The following is a 15,218-nucleotide window of genomic DNA, read 5'->3' on the forward strand; positions in this document are numbered from 1 at the left end:
TATGATTAAAAATGTTGTCAAATTAAAGTTGATATTTCAAAGTAGATTGCATATCATAGGTTCAATAGCATATCTTCTTCAACAATGCATCCCTAAAATTATTGAACATCATGCATGAATAAATTGGAAAGCAAATGGATAAGCGCATTCTTGTGGTGTGCACTCTTGAGAGCTCTCTTCTTGCTTCTTTCTTTTGAGAGAGAGAGAGAGAGAGAGAGAGAGAGAGAGAGAGAGAGAGTGTGTGTGTGTATGTGGGGGGGGGGGGGGGGGTGTGTGCACGTGCTAGAATGAGGGACCAGTTGGAGAAGCTATTACTTTTTTTTCTTTACAAAGCTTGCATGGTAATGAAGGCAAAGGAGATGGAGCTCACTTTTCGGTGTATTACAAGGATCTTGGAGCCATCGACAAGCCTTTCATGGATAGACTACAACAAGAAGGTGAATCAGTGAGTTTGCTATACTCATTTGGAGAATTGCAATGGTTAGGTGAGATAGCCAATAATTGCATTGCTTGAAACAATAAGTGGTCTGTAAGCCCAATGGTCTAACTCGTGGGAGCAACAACATTTTGGTTCTACTGTCACATGACCACGAATTTGAGCAAGTAGGCATATATTCTCTATGATGTGTGACGAAAGAGAAGCTCATACTCTGAAATGCCAGGTGGATGAAAGACAATCAATTCGCTCTTAGAGTGTTGGTATTTTAGTTGTGGTTGTATATCAGATTTTTCATGATGTGTAGGAAGGTAGAAGTAAACTTTAGAAAATTTTTAAGACAGAAATTTCTTAAGCCTCTGGTATTTAACATAAGAGCTCAAGCAAGGGGATTCAATAAGCAAGGGGCTTGAGACAAATCAATAGCTTTTTGTGTGGCACCACGATTCACTTTTGTATTAGCCTCACTTTTAAACTTTTACTTTTTGACAAAATGCTTGTGTTAGCCTTGCTTTTGGACCTTTACTTTTGACTTTCATTTTGCTTTTGACTTTTGGTGAGGCTATAAAAGTAAAGCAAAGCAACATGACTCACCTATAACTTTGAGTTGCATTGTAGAAGGGAGCGAATATGAAGAAATAGAAATTGGTTTTTGCAAAAGTTGGCTTCACTCCATCTCTCACAAGGAGCTCACATGTATGATCTTGGGATCCTTTTTCATTAAAATTTGGTTTTGTGCTTAATTGAATTTGTGATGTTTGTTATCTCCCTCCCTTCCATCCTTGATTTCAACTTTTTGTGGTGAGGTCTTAACTAAAAATCCCTTCCTTTCTTTATTGGGATGATTTGCCAATGCCTTACCTAGGCTAAGAAGGCTTTAATATTCTTTTCTAGCTTTAGTTGTGGCCAATTATGGTTTGGAACAAGGCCAACACACCTTAGCACACAAGTCAGCTAATCTCATTGATGTATTCGGCCACTTAGGCCCTAGAGGATCTCATAGAGTGTGGTTGACAAATTATTCTCCTCTTAGTTACTTTTGATCGGCCTTTTCTTTTCCTTTGACGTACATAAGAAGATTTAATCGAATAAAATAACATAGTTCTTTTAATCTAAAGGTAGTTGACCAACCATATTGAAGCCATCATTATTTCAATGGCATGAGATTTGGGATGGCATGAGGGGTTGATCAAAGTGTGCAAGGAGCCTCTTTGTGACCTGGATGGTTCCTTCAACCATTTGAGGGGGTAGCACTCAATTCAAGGCAGGAGGGTAGAAAAATTCAAATTTGAATGGACTTAACCCATTCTCCCACTGTTCCCAATGGTTCAATTCTAGTGCCCAATTGATAGGCATTTGTTCCTTGGTTTGTAGCATTTGGACATTGGGCATCTCCTGTGGTTTGGCATTAAACTTTCTCCTCGTGTGTTTAGCCAATTCCATGTGTTTTCTTTTGGCCTCAATGATTCTTTCTACAGTGGCATGATCTTCTTCTTGGCCTTCTACTTCTATTGACAAAGGTGGGGGAGGGCTTTATTCAGGAGGTTGTGCCTTGGTGTCGGCAAGTTGCTCAAAATCGGGCCCTTCGTCCCTTGGTGGTTCTGCCTAGGCCGCTGTGGTTGACTACTCTTGGCGCTCTTGCTCTCCAATTTCAAGCTACTCTAACTCCTCCGTTGAGAGCCCTGCTTGCATCAAAAGTTGTCTTTGTTGTGCTAGGCTTAGGCTAGTGTTGGTTCTTGGGGTGTGCTCTTGGGGCCCATATTGTATGGCTCTCCTTAAGGCCTCTAACTTCCTCTTTAACCCTTCCACGAAGTCATCATCCTTGGCCTAAGTCACATAGAGTACTATGTTTAGGGAAGACGTGTTATTGGACTGCTAGTCCCATCTTCACTACTTTGTTTCTTACTTTAGCCATAATTCTCTTGCTTTCTGCTAAGGCAAGGCGTTTGGCTAGGTCCTTGACTCTTCCAAGGCTCCTCTCTTCCCAAGCCTCGGCCTTCTCCTCCATCTTGCCTTGTTGACTCAGCCCCAGCTCTTGTGACAACATTGTCACCACCTCTTCTTGTTCTTTCCAGATTGATAGCATTTTCTCCTTGTCTTGTTTGTGGCGATTCAACTCTTGTAGTTGTTCCTACTCTTGGAGGGTCTCCAGGAGTCGGTTTTCCACCTTTAGCAACTTTTTAGTTGACTCATCCTTCTGGGCCCTACTCTCTTGTAGTTCCTTCATTTGTCATTCCTTTTGCCTCCTCTCCTTTTGGAACTTTGCATGAACTTTCGTCCTTACCCTCTTTAACTCTTCAGTGAGATCCTCTCATAGGTTCTTTAGTTGTTCAAATTGCCCCTGCATATCCTTTTGGCCCTATATGAGGCTTGAGAAGTCCATTTCTAGCCCCATTTCTTCCTTTACATTTTCAACTTGTAGCTCTTTTTTACTTTTTCTTTCTCTGACTCCATTTTCTTCCTTGCCTCTAATTCCTTGTTTAGCTCGTTCATCTGCCTTTGATAGATGGTTATCTGCTTTATCTTCTCCAATTGGTAGGTAGCGAACGCATCCTTTTCAACCTCCAACTGTGCTATGGTGGCCTTCCTGTCTTCCTTCATTATACTCGTCGTAGTTGGTCGCTACTAGTATGGCCAATGGCATGGACGTTGTGGATACCTCAACCTTAGACTTGTTTGGGTCCTTTCTAGATTGTGCGTTCACGGTAGCAAGTCTCTTTGTCCCTATTATTGGGGCTTTGCCATTAGGTGTTGGGACAAGCTGCTTCACTGAGTTTAGCAAGTATTGCATCCACACCACCACATTGCTTTGGTCCACTCCCCCTTTTGAGGTCTCTTTGGTGGTGGGATGGCGTGGCAAGCAGAGCCGATGGTGGTGGTTCATGGGGGCCTTTCCCTTGCTTGGCTTGATGGACCTTTGAGCTCTTTCTTTTGCTCCAGTACTAGAGCCTGGCTCAACACTTGGGCTTCTCCTCATGAGCTCTTCAAGGCAAGATGCTTGTTCTGCTGTGACAATTGTAGGGCTAGGGCCATTTGTTCATCTTCTCTTTTTAGCCTCTCCTCATTTTCTTATTGCTTCCTTCTTTGTTCCTCTTTCATCCGTCTTGACTCTTCCACCTTTCTTAACTGCTTCTCTTTTTAAGCCGTCTTCTTTCTCCCTTCATATTCCAATTCTCTCGATTCCTTATGTGCGGCTTCTACTTCTTTGTTTCCTTCTGCCATGGTTTTCTTCTTCTTCCCAGGGATATTCAACTTGATTGTTCTTTTCTCGCCTTGGCTTGATGGGATTGAGCCCTCCTTCCTGTCCCCACTAATGCTTCTCTTACTCAAAGCCTCTTGTTGCTTGTGGACTTGGGGCGGAGCTTTCCTCTTTTCGAGTGACGACACTGGTGATCTATGGGCTAGTGAGTGCTCGGGGGTTTCTTCTACCACTTTCTGTCTTTCCAAGTCTCCAACGGCCTCCTGGATAATGGCATTGAGTACACCTCCAAAATCTATATTGGAGGCCTTAGTTGCTAGCTTTTGAGCCGTTTTTAGTTCCTCGTAGGCACGTTGGCATTCCTTGGTCCACTCGAATATGATTAACAATTTGTAAAGGGGTCTAGTAACGAATGCATAGTTCAAAAAACATCACCAATAGTACCCTGTGTGTCCTAGGAAGCACTAAACTCCCTTATAGTTCGTGGGTGATGGTAAATCGACAATGTCTCTAACTTTGGAGAAGTTGGTGGCAATGCCGTTCTTAGACACCACATGCCCTAAGATACAACCATGTTTCACCCGGAACTGGCACTTCAAAGGATTTAAGGAGAGGTCATACAACTTATATCACTCAAAGACCGTGCGACGTTTATCTAGGTGTTCCCTCCAACTAGAGTGAACGCATAGATCGTCAACAAGCACCTCCAATTCTTGCCTAAGCATGTCCTTGAAGATGGTACACATGAGAAGCTGAAAGGTAGCTCGTGCATTTGTCGACCCAAATGGCATGACTATGTAGGCAAACACGCCCCATTCCATTGCAAATGTTGTCTTATGCCTATTGTCAAGGTGCACTTGCACCTGGTTATAACCTAAGAAGCCATTTAGAAAATTGTAGTCCTCTCTTCCCACTACTCTCTCGAGCATATGCTCAATGTAGGGTAGGGGATAGTTACCTCTCTTTGTCACAGCATTGACTTTTTTATAGTTCAAGAACACTCGAATTTTTTGGTTCTTCTTCAAGACAATCAATATGGGTAATACCCAATCAGTGTGCTCGATTTTGTAGATGAATCCAGCCTTCAACATCTTATCTATCTCCTCCTTGACGGTGTGTGCGTACTTTGGATTCATCGGGTACGGTCGCTATTTAATTGGTGTTGCATCAGGAGTCATCAGGATGTTATGGGTCGACCTCGAATCGACTCCTTTGAGTTCATCTAAGGACCAAGTGAATACATATATGTACTCCTACAGGAGAGCAACGAGATCAGCCTCCTCTTGCTCAGTCAGGTCGTTAGCTATGAACATGGGTCGGGGCTTTTCCCCTTTCCCTGCCAAGTTGGCTTCTTGACCTTAGCAAGCCCTTCTATTGGTTCATTTGCTTGTCCTTGCCTCCTAGCTCCTAACAAGATCACTATCCTGTCGCTCTTTTTGAACTTTGTGAATCACTTAGGTAAGTCTTGGGGCTTCAGTTGTTCTTCAGCTTGCGATCCCCTTGATTGCTTCCTCTTGTCCTCCTTTAATTGTATGTTCCTTAGGTGGACTGGTAGGTCCCCTTTGATGTGTTTGATCTTAGGTGGTAAGGGCATTTATGGGTCGCTTTTAGAGCTCACCTTCAACTCAGAGTTAAACTCACAGCCTTCATTGGAAGAAAAAGTTTCCCCTAGTGGTTGCAATGGTGAGGTCGATTCTGTTTTAAGGAGTGGTGTGATACTTGGTAGAACCAACCTAACTTGCTCGCAGTCTATCACCCTAGGTGGTCACATTCTATTTTAAAGACTCCTCTTTCGATTCTAAAGACATTGGCTTTCCGTGGCTTGGAGTATACTCATATTTGTTCAATCATACTCTATTGTCTCGGCCTCTTTCTCAGTTTCCTCACTTATAGAGTAGCAATCTTCATACTCGTTGTTCGAATTGTTATCTTTTGACTGCTCATGGTCTTCCATACTTCTATTCTCAACCCTCTTCTTGTTTGTGATCAATGCCCAATTGTACATTAGGTTCAAGTTGTGCACTTTGGTCTACTGCCACTTGGGCTCGTCCATGAGATCCTTAAGGGGTTTGAGATTGCCATTTGGGTTGCCTAACAGCCCTCTTGTCAAGTATTCAAGGGTCTCTTGGAGTCCTAGTTTGCTAGGTGGAATGCGAAAAGACATAGGTGTTAGTTGTCTACTAGAGCTCCTAGCCATCATGCAAATGGTACAGATGGCGAGGTCTTACCCTTCGGTAATTGAGATGCTATAGCTTCATGGGACTCATTGGTTGTCCTTACAGTCTACTTATAATCCTCTTCATCATATGAGAACGGCAAGTCAATGGTGGCTAGTACATGCATCCAATTCTGCTTGTCCTCGAGACATGGGATATACTTCCTTAGTGGCCCATAAGAATTCTGAACCTATGAGTCTCCTTTCAAGATAGCAAAGATGGCATCTAGGTTGACTGACATGGTTTTGCAAGTATCAATCTCCGATCTTTTATAGCCTCTGCTCTATTGCCCAAGAACATGAGACCATTGTCCCAATCTTCTACCACTTGTGTGTTTCGCATCCAGGGTCGGTCTAGTAGGATGTTGTAGTCCACTCCATGACTATGAAGTTTACTTAGAATTGGACTCCTGCTATCTTTAGGGACCAGTCTTTCAGCACCCCTAATGGCCTAACTTTCATTCCATTGACCATCATGATATTAAACCTTTTGTTCTCCACAGGTGGGTTACCCCAAGCCTATAAGACTACATGACTAAGGACACTGACTCTTGCTCCTATGTCCATCATCCCCTTTCGTGTGACGTCTCCTAATGCTATGACCAGTATAATGACATGCATTTGTGTGCCTTCCCAAAAAGCATTCATGTGTAAGGACTTAGGCACTAAGTTTACGGTCAAGCTATGTATTTGCATGGTTGCGTGTCGTGGTCGAGCAGGTCAATCACTACAAGCTCATTGGGTCTTTCCCTCCACTACTTCAACACTTGCCACAAGGTTGGATTCTGCCTAAGCAGCTCTCCCGGAGTCACAGGAGCCGATATCAACATTGTGAGCAAGTTGCCTGCCACTTGCTTTTTGTTGGAATCCACGCTCGTTTGCCAATGATCTTGGAGAGTTTGCCTGCGTGTGCCATTAAAGATCTATCTATGTGGTGCTATGTGGAGTGTGGATGCGTATCTTGATTTGAACCAAGTAGGTGATTCTGGTGTGCTCACACTAGAGAGCTCATCGATCTTGTCTTCGATAATGGGTTCCATATCCTTTGGGTGCACTTGGGCTTCCCTCATCCACTCCTTCACCTTATCAACCACTTCTAATTGGTGCCTCGGATCAATATATTCTCCAATCTTGGCACTTTCCTTTTCTGCTATCTTAGGAGCAGACGTCTCTACTTCTACGTCCATGTCTTGATTTCCCTTTGGTAACATGGTGGCACTATCCGTCTTAAGCGTAATCTTCGTCTTAGCCCTCTTTTTCATTCTTCTATGGCTTTTCTTCCCTATTGAAGCCGTATCGAGGTTACTAGGTCCTAAGAATGAAATACTAGCCTTCTTTTCCTATGCTTGGGTCATGACATTCATTGGAATAGGCATGGCTTTGCCATCAAGTGTTTCAACTCCAAATAGTCCCAATGGCACATATGGCACGATAGCCGAACTAGTGGAAGATTTCTACATAGGGCACTCATCATACAAGTGTGTGATCCAACACTCAGGGCATCTCAGGTCAGCCTTGTCTTGATTGGATTGCTCCCTTTCGAGGCATTGGGATAAGATGTGTCTTGGGTGTGATCGCAAGTCCAGCACGTGATGAGTTCTTAGTTTTTTCCTCCTAGTCCTTTGCCTCTTCCCCTACCCAACACCATCATTGGCACTGGTATGAAATTCATCAAGATGGGATTACTCTCTTCGTCATATGGGAGTAAGTGTTCCCATATGTTTTGTCCTTGTTCAACTCCTCTACGTAATGTATTGGAGCGTCCCTCGATGGATGGGTCACGAGGGGTCAAGGTGGTCTAGGTATCCCTGTGGGGTTGATATCCATCGTAGGGATAGCTAACTTTGAATCATTGGGTGCTGGGAGAGCTAGTGGAGTCCCCCTTCCGAAAGGTTGCGGTCTATTCCCTAGGTAGTAAGGCTGATTGTATGGTTGTGACTACGTCAATCACCTCGGTAGTTGGCAATCCAATGCATCATGGCCAAACTTGTTGCAATTGGCATAGGGTTTGGATCTAGGATCCATGCATTCAGCTGGAACGTGGTTTCCTCTGCAATGCACGCATTGCACATGAGGTCATGTGGGTTTTCTCATCATCTCTTGAAGCCTAGCCAACTCTAACTTCACGTCTGCCAATTCTTGGCTTTGGTTGACACTTTTTCCCTTATCTTGGGCACTCTGGCTAGATCTTTCACTAGCAGTCATAGCCCTTTTGAAGGTTCTAGAGATAGTGCAGTTTCAGGTTGTGGGTCTTGAGCTCCTATCCTTGAGCAAGTCATCCACTCGTATGGCTTCTTCAAAGACCCTAACTAGCACATTCCTTTGCAGGGTTGAGTGCTCACCAAGGCCTTGTAAAGCTCTTCACTTTGAATTCCACTTATCAATATGGTGGAGACCACTCATTCGCAAGGTCGCTCTACGACTAGGATTCTCTTAAAGAGACTCCACGCATGGATAACATAGTCTCGGATATCCTCCTTGTCCTTTTAAATGATGTTCATCAACCTAATGATAAGGTTGTCGGAGTATCCCACCTCAGAGAATCTCTTGATGAAGAGACTTCAGTTTATTGAATTTATTGTGTTCGTAGACTAGTATACCACGTTCGTCCTTTGTCTCCTAGGCAAAGTTTGAAATCTTCTGCGCATTGAGCAAGTTCCGTGAGGCCATTAGCCTCACATACTTGCTCAAATCACTTCACAAAGCTATAAGGGTCATTATCAGGTTGATACTTGTTGAGTTGCTTAGCAACGACAAGTATCTTGGTTTGGCTCTTAGAATTCAGGGTGATTCCTAGTCTTGCTAGCAATGAAGTTGCCATGATTGCTCCAGTCTACTCTATAGCCACGTTATCTCAAAATCGCTTCAATAAGAAGCCGGCGATTATCTTTTAATGCTCTCTCCCTCTCAACGTTTGGTCCTATTTCGGTTGGCGAGTGCTAAGGCGCGTTGAACCTTGCATATTTCTATGTCTTGCCTTAGCTTTTGAGCTTGATGCTCTTAGTTGTAGGTAGCTATGCCTTGCAGTGCTTTCTTTGCCAACTTCCGCTCTTCCTCGATATTGGCTATGATGTCTTCGGCCAGTCTACCATGATGCTCCATTTTAGTTATCAGGTTATACTAGGTTATCCTTTGTTGTATGGCGACTGGGAATTCTTCCAAGTCAAGCTCATCATTTTTTAAGTTGGTGTTGGCTCCTGACATGTTGTCACTTTCTTGAGCAACTAGGGTGTCGATGAGATTGATCAGGCTAGGTAGAGCTTGTCCAATTGTGCATGTTGTTGTTGCTCCCTAAGTGGCTTGACTATTCAAGTCTCCTAGTACTCAGTGATTGGGGTCCTTGCCCACTATTTGATGTTCGGGGGTATCCTCCTACTCGTGGGTTTGTTCAACTTATCTTATTTTGCATGAATTCCTTGATAATTAAAACAATCCTCAATGTTATGGGCACTCAGATGCTAGTAGTATGCTCCTAAAGGTGTGATGTGTGAAATCATGCTTTCATCTTTTTTGGTGCATGTCAAATATTTAATTGATGCAATGTCTGAATCCAAAAAAACAATACAATGCATCATACACTTTTCTTGATTCTTTTGTGCATCTAATGGCCACTCTAGCTGGTTTGTTTTGGTCTCTATTACGACATCCTAGACGTGTGGTTAGAGGGGTAGCAGGATCTATCAATTAGCCCGGGTCTCCATTAGGATAAGTGACTAATGCTCGGTGATTGTAGTCATTCTTGGACCGTTAGGTCATGATTCAAGAGTCTGATGATGACCCTATGAGCCGTTCTATGTGTTTGGAGGCCTATGGGGGTGTTGTCTAGCCTGGGCTTAGCCTCTACTACCCTGGGGTGGGTCCAATTTGCCAAAATCTAGATTCTGTATAGTCTATCCAAGTGACAACGTCCAAGTGATAGTGTCTGAGTGGCTAACTTGGACCGTTTGAATCCGAGCAGTTTGAATGAATGGGCACTCACCCGTTCGAGGTTGCACATGCGAGTATCTGAGTGGACGATTTTGGAGTGTTCAAACTTGGCTAAGTGACGATGCGAGGCTGAGTATTGTTGTCCGAGTTCGAGTCTAGGACTCAAGGTGGTATGTTTTATCCAATTAGACTAGGGACTTGGACTAGCCAAGCCGTGGCAGGACTCAAACGACTATGGATCCATCCGAGTGCAGTGCTATGAGTTTTAAAATGGAAAAAATCTCACCCAAATCTCACATGCGCCTTGATCAATCTTCCATCTAAAATCTTGGGAGCAATCATCCAATATGAAGGTACACTTAGAGCTTACCTGTAGGGCTCAAAGGCATAGTGGTGAAGATCACCAAGCACAAAAAGGTTTCCAGCCATGTAGCTCTGTCTCTCTCTCTCAAGCTCTCTCTCAACTGACTGCACACAAATGAGCTCTCTCTTTGCCCTCTTGACTTCATAAACCCCTCTTTGCTTAGTCTTTTACCTCCCCTTCGCTCTCTTTGCCATCCTAATGCCTTAAAGCTCTCTCTTCCATGTTTTTTTCCTATTTTGGACTTGCTATTGTACGAGAAACCCTATTGTGTGTTTCTATGTTTTCCTTGTTTTTTTCTCACTTAAATGTATCCAAATCACAAGAAATCTCTTACACTAATCCAACCTACTTACCTAAATCCAAAAAACCAGAAAAATTTACTTGCAAAGGAGATCAAATACCTCTTCAACTCCCTCTCTTCCTACCTATCTCAAGCATTGGTTTAGGGTAAACCCTACTTCAATGCGTGATTTGAAACGCGAAAGCACTCAAAGCTTGAATCCATTGGTCCCAACAATGGAACCAAAATGTGAGAGCTTCTTGCTCAATGACCAAGACCTAGGAGTTACTTTTTGCTTCAAGCATTTCAAGCCAAGTGCAATGGCCGCCTCTCACATAGCCGTGTGCACTCTCACACCCACAAGTGTAGTGAGCTTACCTTCATGCTCAATAGAGTTGCCTCCTTCCAGAAGCTTTCTGGAAGCTCCATGATCCAAGGTGCAACCTCAAGCAAGATCGATCCTCAATCTCCAAGCGTCGAGCTCCATAGCTATGTGTAAGGCAAGAGAAGAGAAGAGGAGAAGATGGGGAGCTTGTCCACCACAATCCCTCATCCTCACAGACTCACTCCCTCACACTCCCCTCTCTCAAGCACAAGCTCAAGCAAGCAAGAACAAGGAGAAGGAGAGAGCAAGATGAGAGAGAAGGGAAGTGCTAAAGTTGGTGAGTGCCCTAATCCGAACCAACAGCTGAGGGTTCCAGACAAGGTCAAGGAGTGGATAAAAGGAGTGCAAGCTCACCTTCAAGTTGTCGAACCTATCATTGAGAATGAGATTAATGAACTCTCAACCATGAGCCCACCATTCTTTCCCACATATTTGAGAGCAAAAGAGAAACACCTCCACATGAACATCTACATGGGCAGAACGAGGGTGCCACAACTATGCAAATGGCTCAAGAGCATTGGTGGCAGGGAGCCCATGAAGCTGAGGAGGGAAAGATGGATGGAAAATTGCTAACAACACTAATAACAACTTCTATGACATTGTCATTAGGAGAATTGCTTAGGCAAAACTCCGCACTTTGGCAAGAATTGAAGCGATGGGTAGAACAAAGTGATGAACATAAATTGCAAGACTTCTTGGATCATGATGTCGTGACACAAATACCAAGCCTAATGCTGAATCCAATGTCTAAGTCTCCACAAGTGAATGCCTTTTGGGAGGGCATTGAGATGCATATAATCTTACATGTTGTTGTCTTAGAAGACACTATGCAAAAGGGGATAGTAGACATAGGAGCAGGGGTTAGTGTACTTAGTTACGCAGACATGGAAGCTTGGGAAAACCCACCGATGAAAATTGCATGGTTCAATGTTACTCTAGCGAATGGGATGAAGGTTACACCTTTCGGAGTCCTGAAGGATTGGCATCTAAAGATAGCTGGGAATTCAATTATCCATGAACTTCATAGTTATGAAGGGATTGGATTATGATATCCTGCTATGTCAAGAATCGCGTGGTGGGGGGACTTGCTCAAGATGCTGCGCCGAACACACACAGAATGCACAAGGAGAAGCTCACTCAAGAGACAAGAAGAGAGATGGAGGCCAAAACGTTTTCTTACTGGTTTCTTCTTCTTCTTCCACACACTTTACAATGTACACAAAGTATAGATAAGATACAACATAAAGGAAAGTGGCCTACTAAGTCAAACAATGCATAACCGACTACACTAGTCAACTGGTGCTATAACTATGCCAGCTGTAAATAGATGTAACAACCTGAATATAATAAGTAACGAGTCAGTGGCCATGTGAGAGTCATAATGACCACCGACGTGCTAAGTGTAGACGTGTGGACCTATCTAACCAGGCAGTCCATCATTAATGTCTGCATGTGTTGAGCTTGTCATCTCAACACTCTCCCTCAAGCTCAACTACATCTCTGCAACTCCAAGTAAGCTTCAAAACTTTTGAAGCTTCTTTGTACCCAATGCCTTTGTGAATATGTCAGCTATCTCATCTTGTGTGCTGACATACACCAAGTCAATCTCACCTGCTAGTACCTTCTCTCTCACAAAGTGGTAGTGTACCTCAATATGTTTTATCCTAGCACGGAACAGAGGGTTCCTAGCCAACTCTATACTGCTCATGTTGTCACAATAAATGACAACTGAACCTTCCACCTGCACATCTAAATCAGCCAATAACTTTTGCAACCATACTACCTCACATGCTACAACAGCAGCACCTCTATACTCAGCCTCTGTACTTGACAAAGCAACTGTAGATTGTTTTTTGCTGCTCCAAGTAATTGCTGCACTACCAAGAGAGAATATGTATCCGCTCGTAGATCTTCTATCAGACATACTACCAGCCCAATCTGCATCTGTGTATCCAAACACCTGTACATCTATACTTGTCTCATAGAAAAGTCCATAATGTATTGTGGACTTCACATGTCTCAATATGCATTTGACTGCATCTAAATGTGGCTTTCTAAGTACTTGCATAAATTGACTCACAAGACCAACATCGTAGCTCAAGTCTCGCCTTGTAATGGTCATGTAGATCAAACTCCCCACTATCCTCCTGAACATAGTAGGGTCTTCTATATCATCCCCAACATCAGCACTCAACTTTACATTTTGTTCCAATGGGACTGAAAGTGGTTTGCATGCTGTCATACCATACTTGGACAACATATCCAAGCCATACTATCTTTGGGACATCCATATACCATCATCACATTTGATCATCTCAATGCCAATGAAGTACCTTAGCTCACCTCAATCCTTCATCTCAAACTTCTTCTTCAAAAAGTCCTTGACTTTAGCAATCCCATCATTACTATCACCTGTAATAATCAAGTCATCCACATAGATGACTATGATGACCACCTGTATCTCCCTTTCTCACATAAAGTGAGTGATCAGCATCAGAAACATAAAAGCCAATATTGACAAGATACTCTCTGATCTTGTCAGACCATGCTCTAGGTGCTTACTTGAGCCCATAGAGCGCCTTCTTCAACCTGCACACATACGTGGGATGCTCTAAATCTTCATAACCTGCTGGCTGATCCATATACACTTCTTCCTGCAAATCACCATGCAAGAAGTCATTCTTCATATTCATTTACTGCAACCTCCAAGCTTTGGCTGCTGCCAAAGCAATCACACATCTGACAGTTGCCATCCTAGCAACTGGGCTGAAGGTTTCTTCATAATCTATGCCATATATTTGGGCATAGACTTTTGCAACCAGCCTAGCTTTGTACCTACTAATAGAACCATCTGCATTGTGCTTAATCTTATAAACCCACTTACATCTAATAGCTTTCTTGCCCTTCGGCAATGATATTAGATCCCAAGTCTTATTGGCCTCTAATGCAGCCATCTCCTCATCCATTGCTGCATCCCAATGAGCATGACCAACAGCCTCCTCAAAACATGTGGGCCCAACATTCTCAATCACTTTCACCATATAAGCATAATGGTGAGCTGCATAACCTTCAAAACCAAATCTGTTAACAGGGTATCTCACCCTGCTAGACCTGTGTACCACTGGATCACTCAATGGAGTCTTTGCATTGACGCGTGCTCTCTGCACACCTGGAGTCCTCACTGAAGGAATGCCAAGCTCATCATCCAAGCTCTCTGAGCCATTGGAGTCTCCATCAAGAACTACATCAATGCCATCTGACACTTTATTTTTTCCTTTGTCTTTACCTGTAGTGCTACTAGATGCACCTGAAGATGTAGAGCTACTCCTTAGTCTCCCAGACCAAGGACTACCAGATGATGTCTCTGGTCCACTAAGAGTCCGTGATTCTTGCTTTTCAACTTGCACATGAGTGTCATGATCATTATTATCATCCAATGCATCACCATTAGATGCAATCCAACTACTCATTTCATCAAAGATGACATTCCTGCTCACTCTAAACTTATATGTGACAGGGTTATAACAACGATACCCTTTCTGCTCTAAAGAGTATCCAATAAAAACACATTTTTCTGCCTTTGGATCAAGCTGCTTCCGTAGCTCATCTGGCACATGAACGTATGCAACATAGCCAAATACCTTGAAGTGTGATACATCAGGCTTCTTGCCAGTAAAGCATTCTTTAGGAGTCATGCCATGAACTGTAGCTGTGGGAGTTCTGTTCATAATATAAATAGCAGTATGAACAGCCTCAGATAAAAAATGCTTAGGCATATTCTTTTCAGCCATCAAGGCCCGTGCAACTTCTGTAATATGCCTATTTTTCCTTTTTGAAACCCCATTTTGCTGTGGGGTATACCTGCATGTGAACTGTCTCTTTATCCCATGAGACCTCAGAAAATCACTGAACTCATTCGAGAGGTACTCTCCCCCTCCATCTGACCTCAAGCACTTTACTTTTAAGCCTGTTTCTCTTTCAACTGTAGCCTTGAAAGTTCTAAAGTGCTCAAATGCTTTACTCATTTCCTTCATAAAATATACCCACAGCTTTCTAGAACAATCATCAATGAATGTGACAAAGTATGAACTGCCTCTAAGAGATACATTTTGTGTAGGCCTCCAAATATCTGTATACACAACATCAAGGATATTTATGCTTACATCTTTGTCATGTGAAAAGGGTTGTCTTGCCTTCTTACCAAACTGACATGCTTCGCATACCTTATGAAATTCTGCAATTCTAAATGTAGGCAAACTTGTAACCAACCCCTTGGACTGCATTAATTTCAGCCTTTGTACATTTGCATGTTCAATGCGTTTGTGCCAAATTTCAATATCTGCAACAACACCTTTTCCTTTAGCATACATAGCAACATTCATAGTAGGAATTCTAGCATCCAGAGTAAACAT

The sequence above is a fragment of the Lygodium microphyllum genome, chromosome 5 (genome assembly GCF_053477565.2).
Source record: "Lygodium microphyllum isolate KBCC chromosome 5, Lygodium_microphyllum_v1.1.10, whole genome shotgun sequence".
NCBI classification, from domain to species: Eukaryota; Viridiplantae; Streptophyta; class Polypodiopsida; order Schizaeales; family Lygodiaceae; genus Lygodium; species Lygodium microphyllum.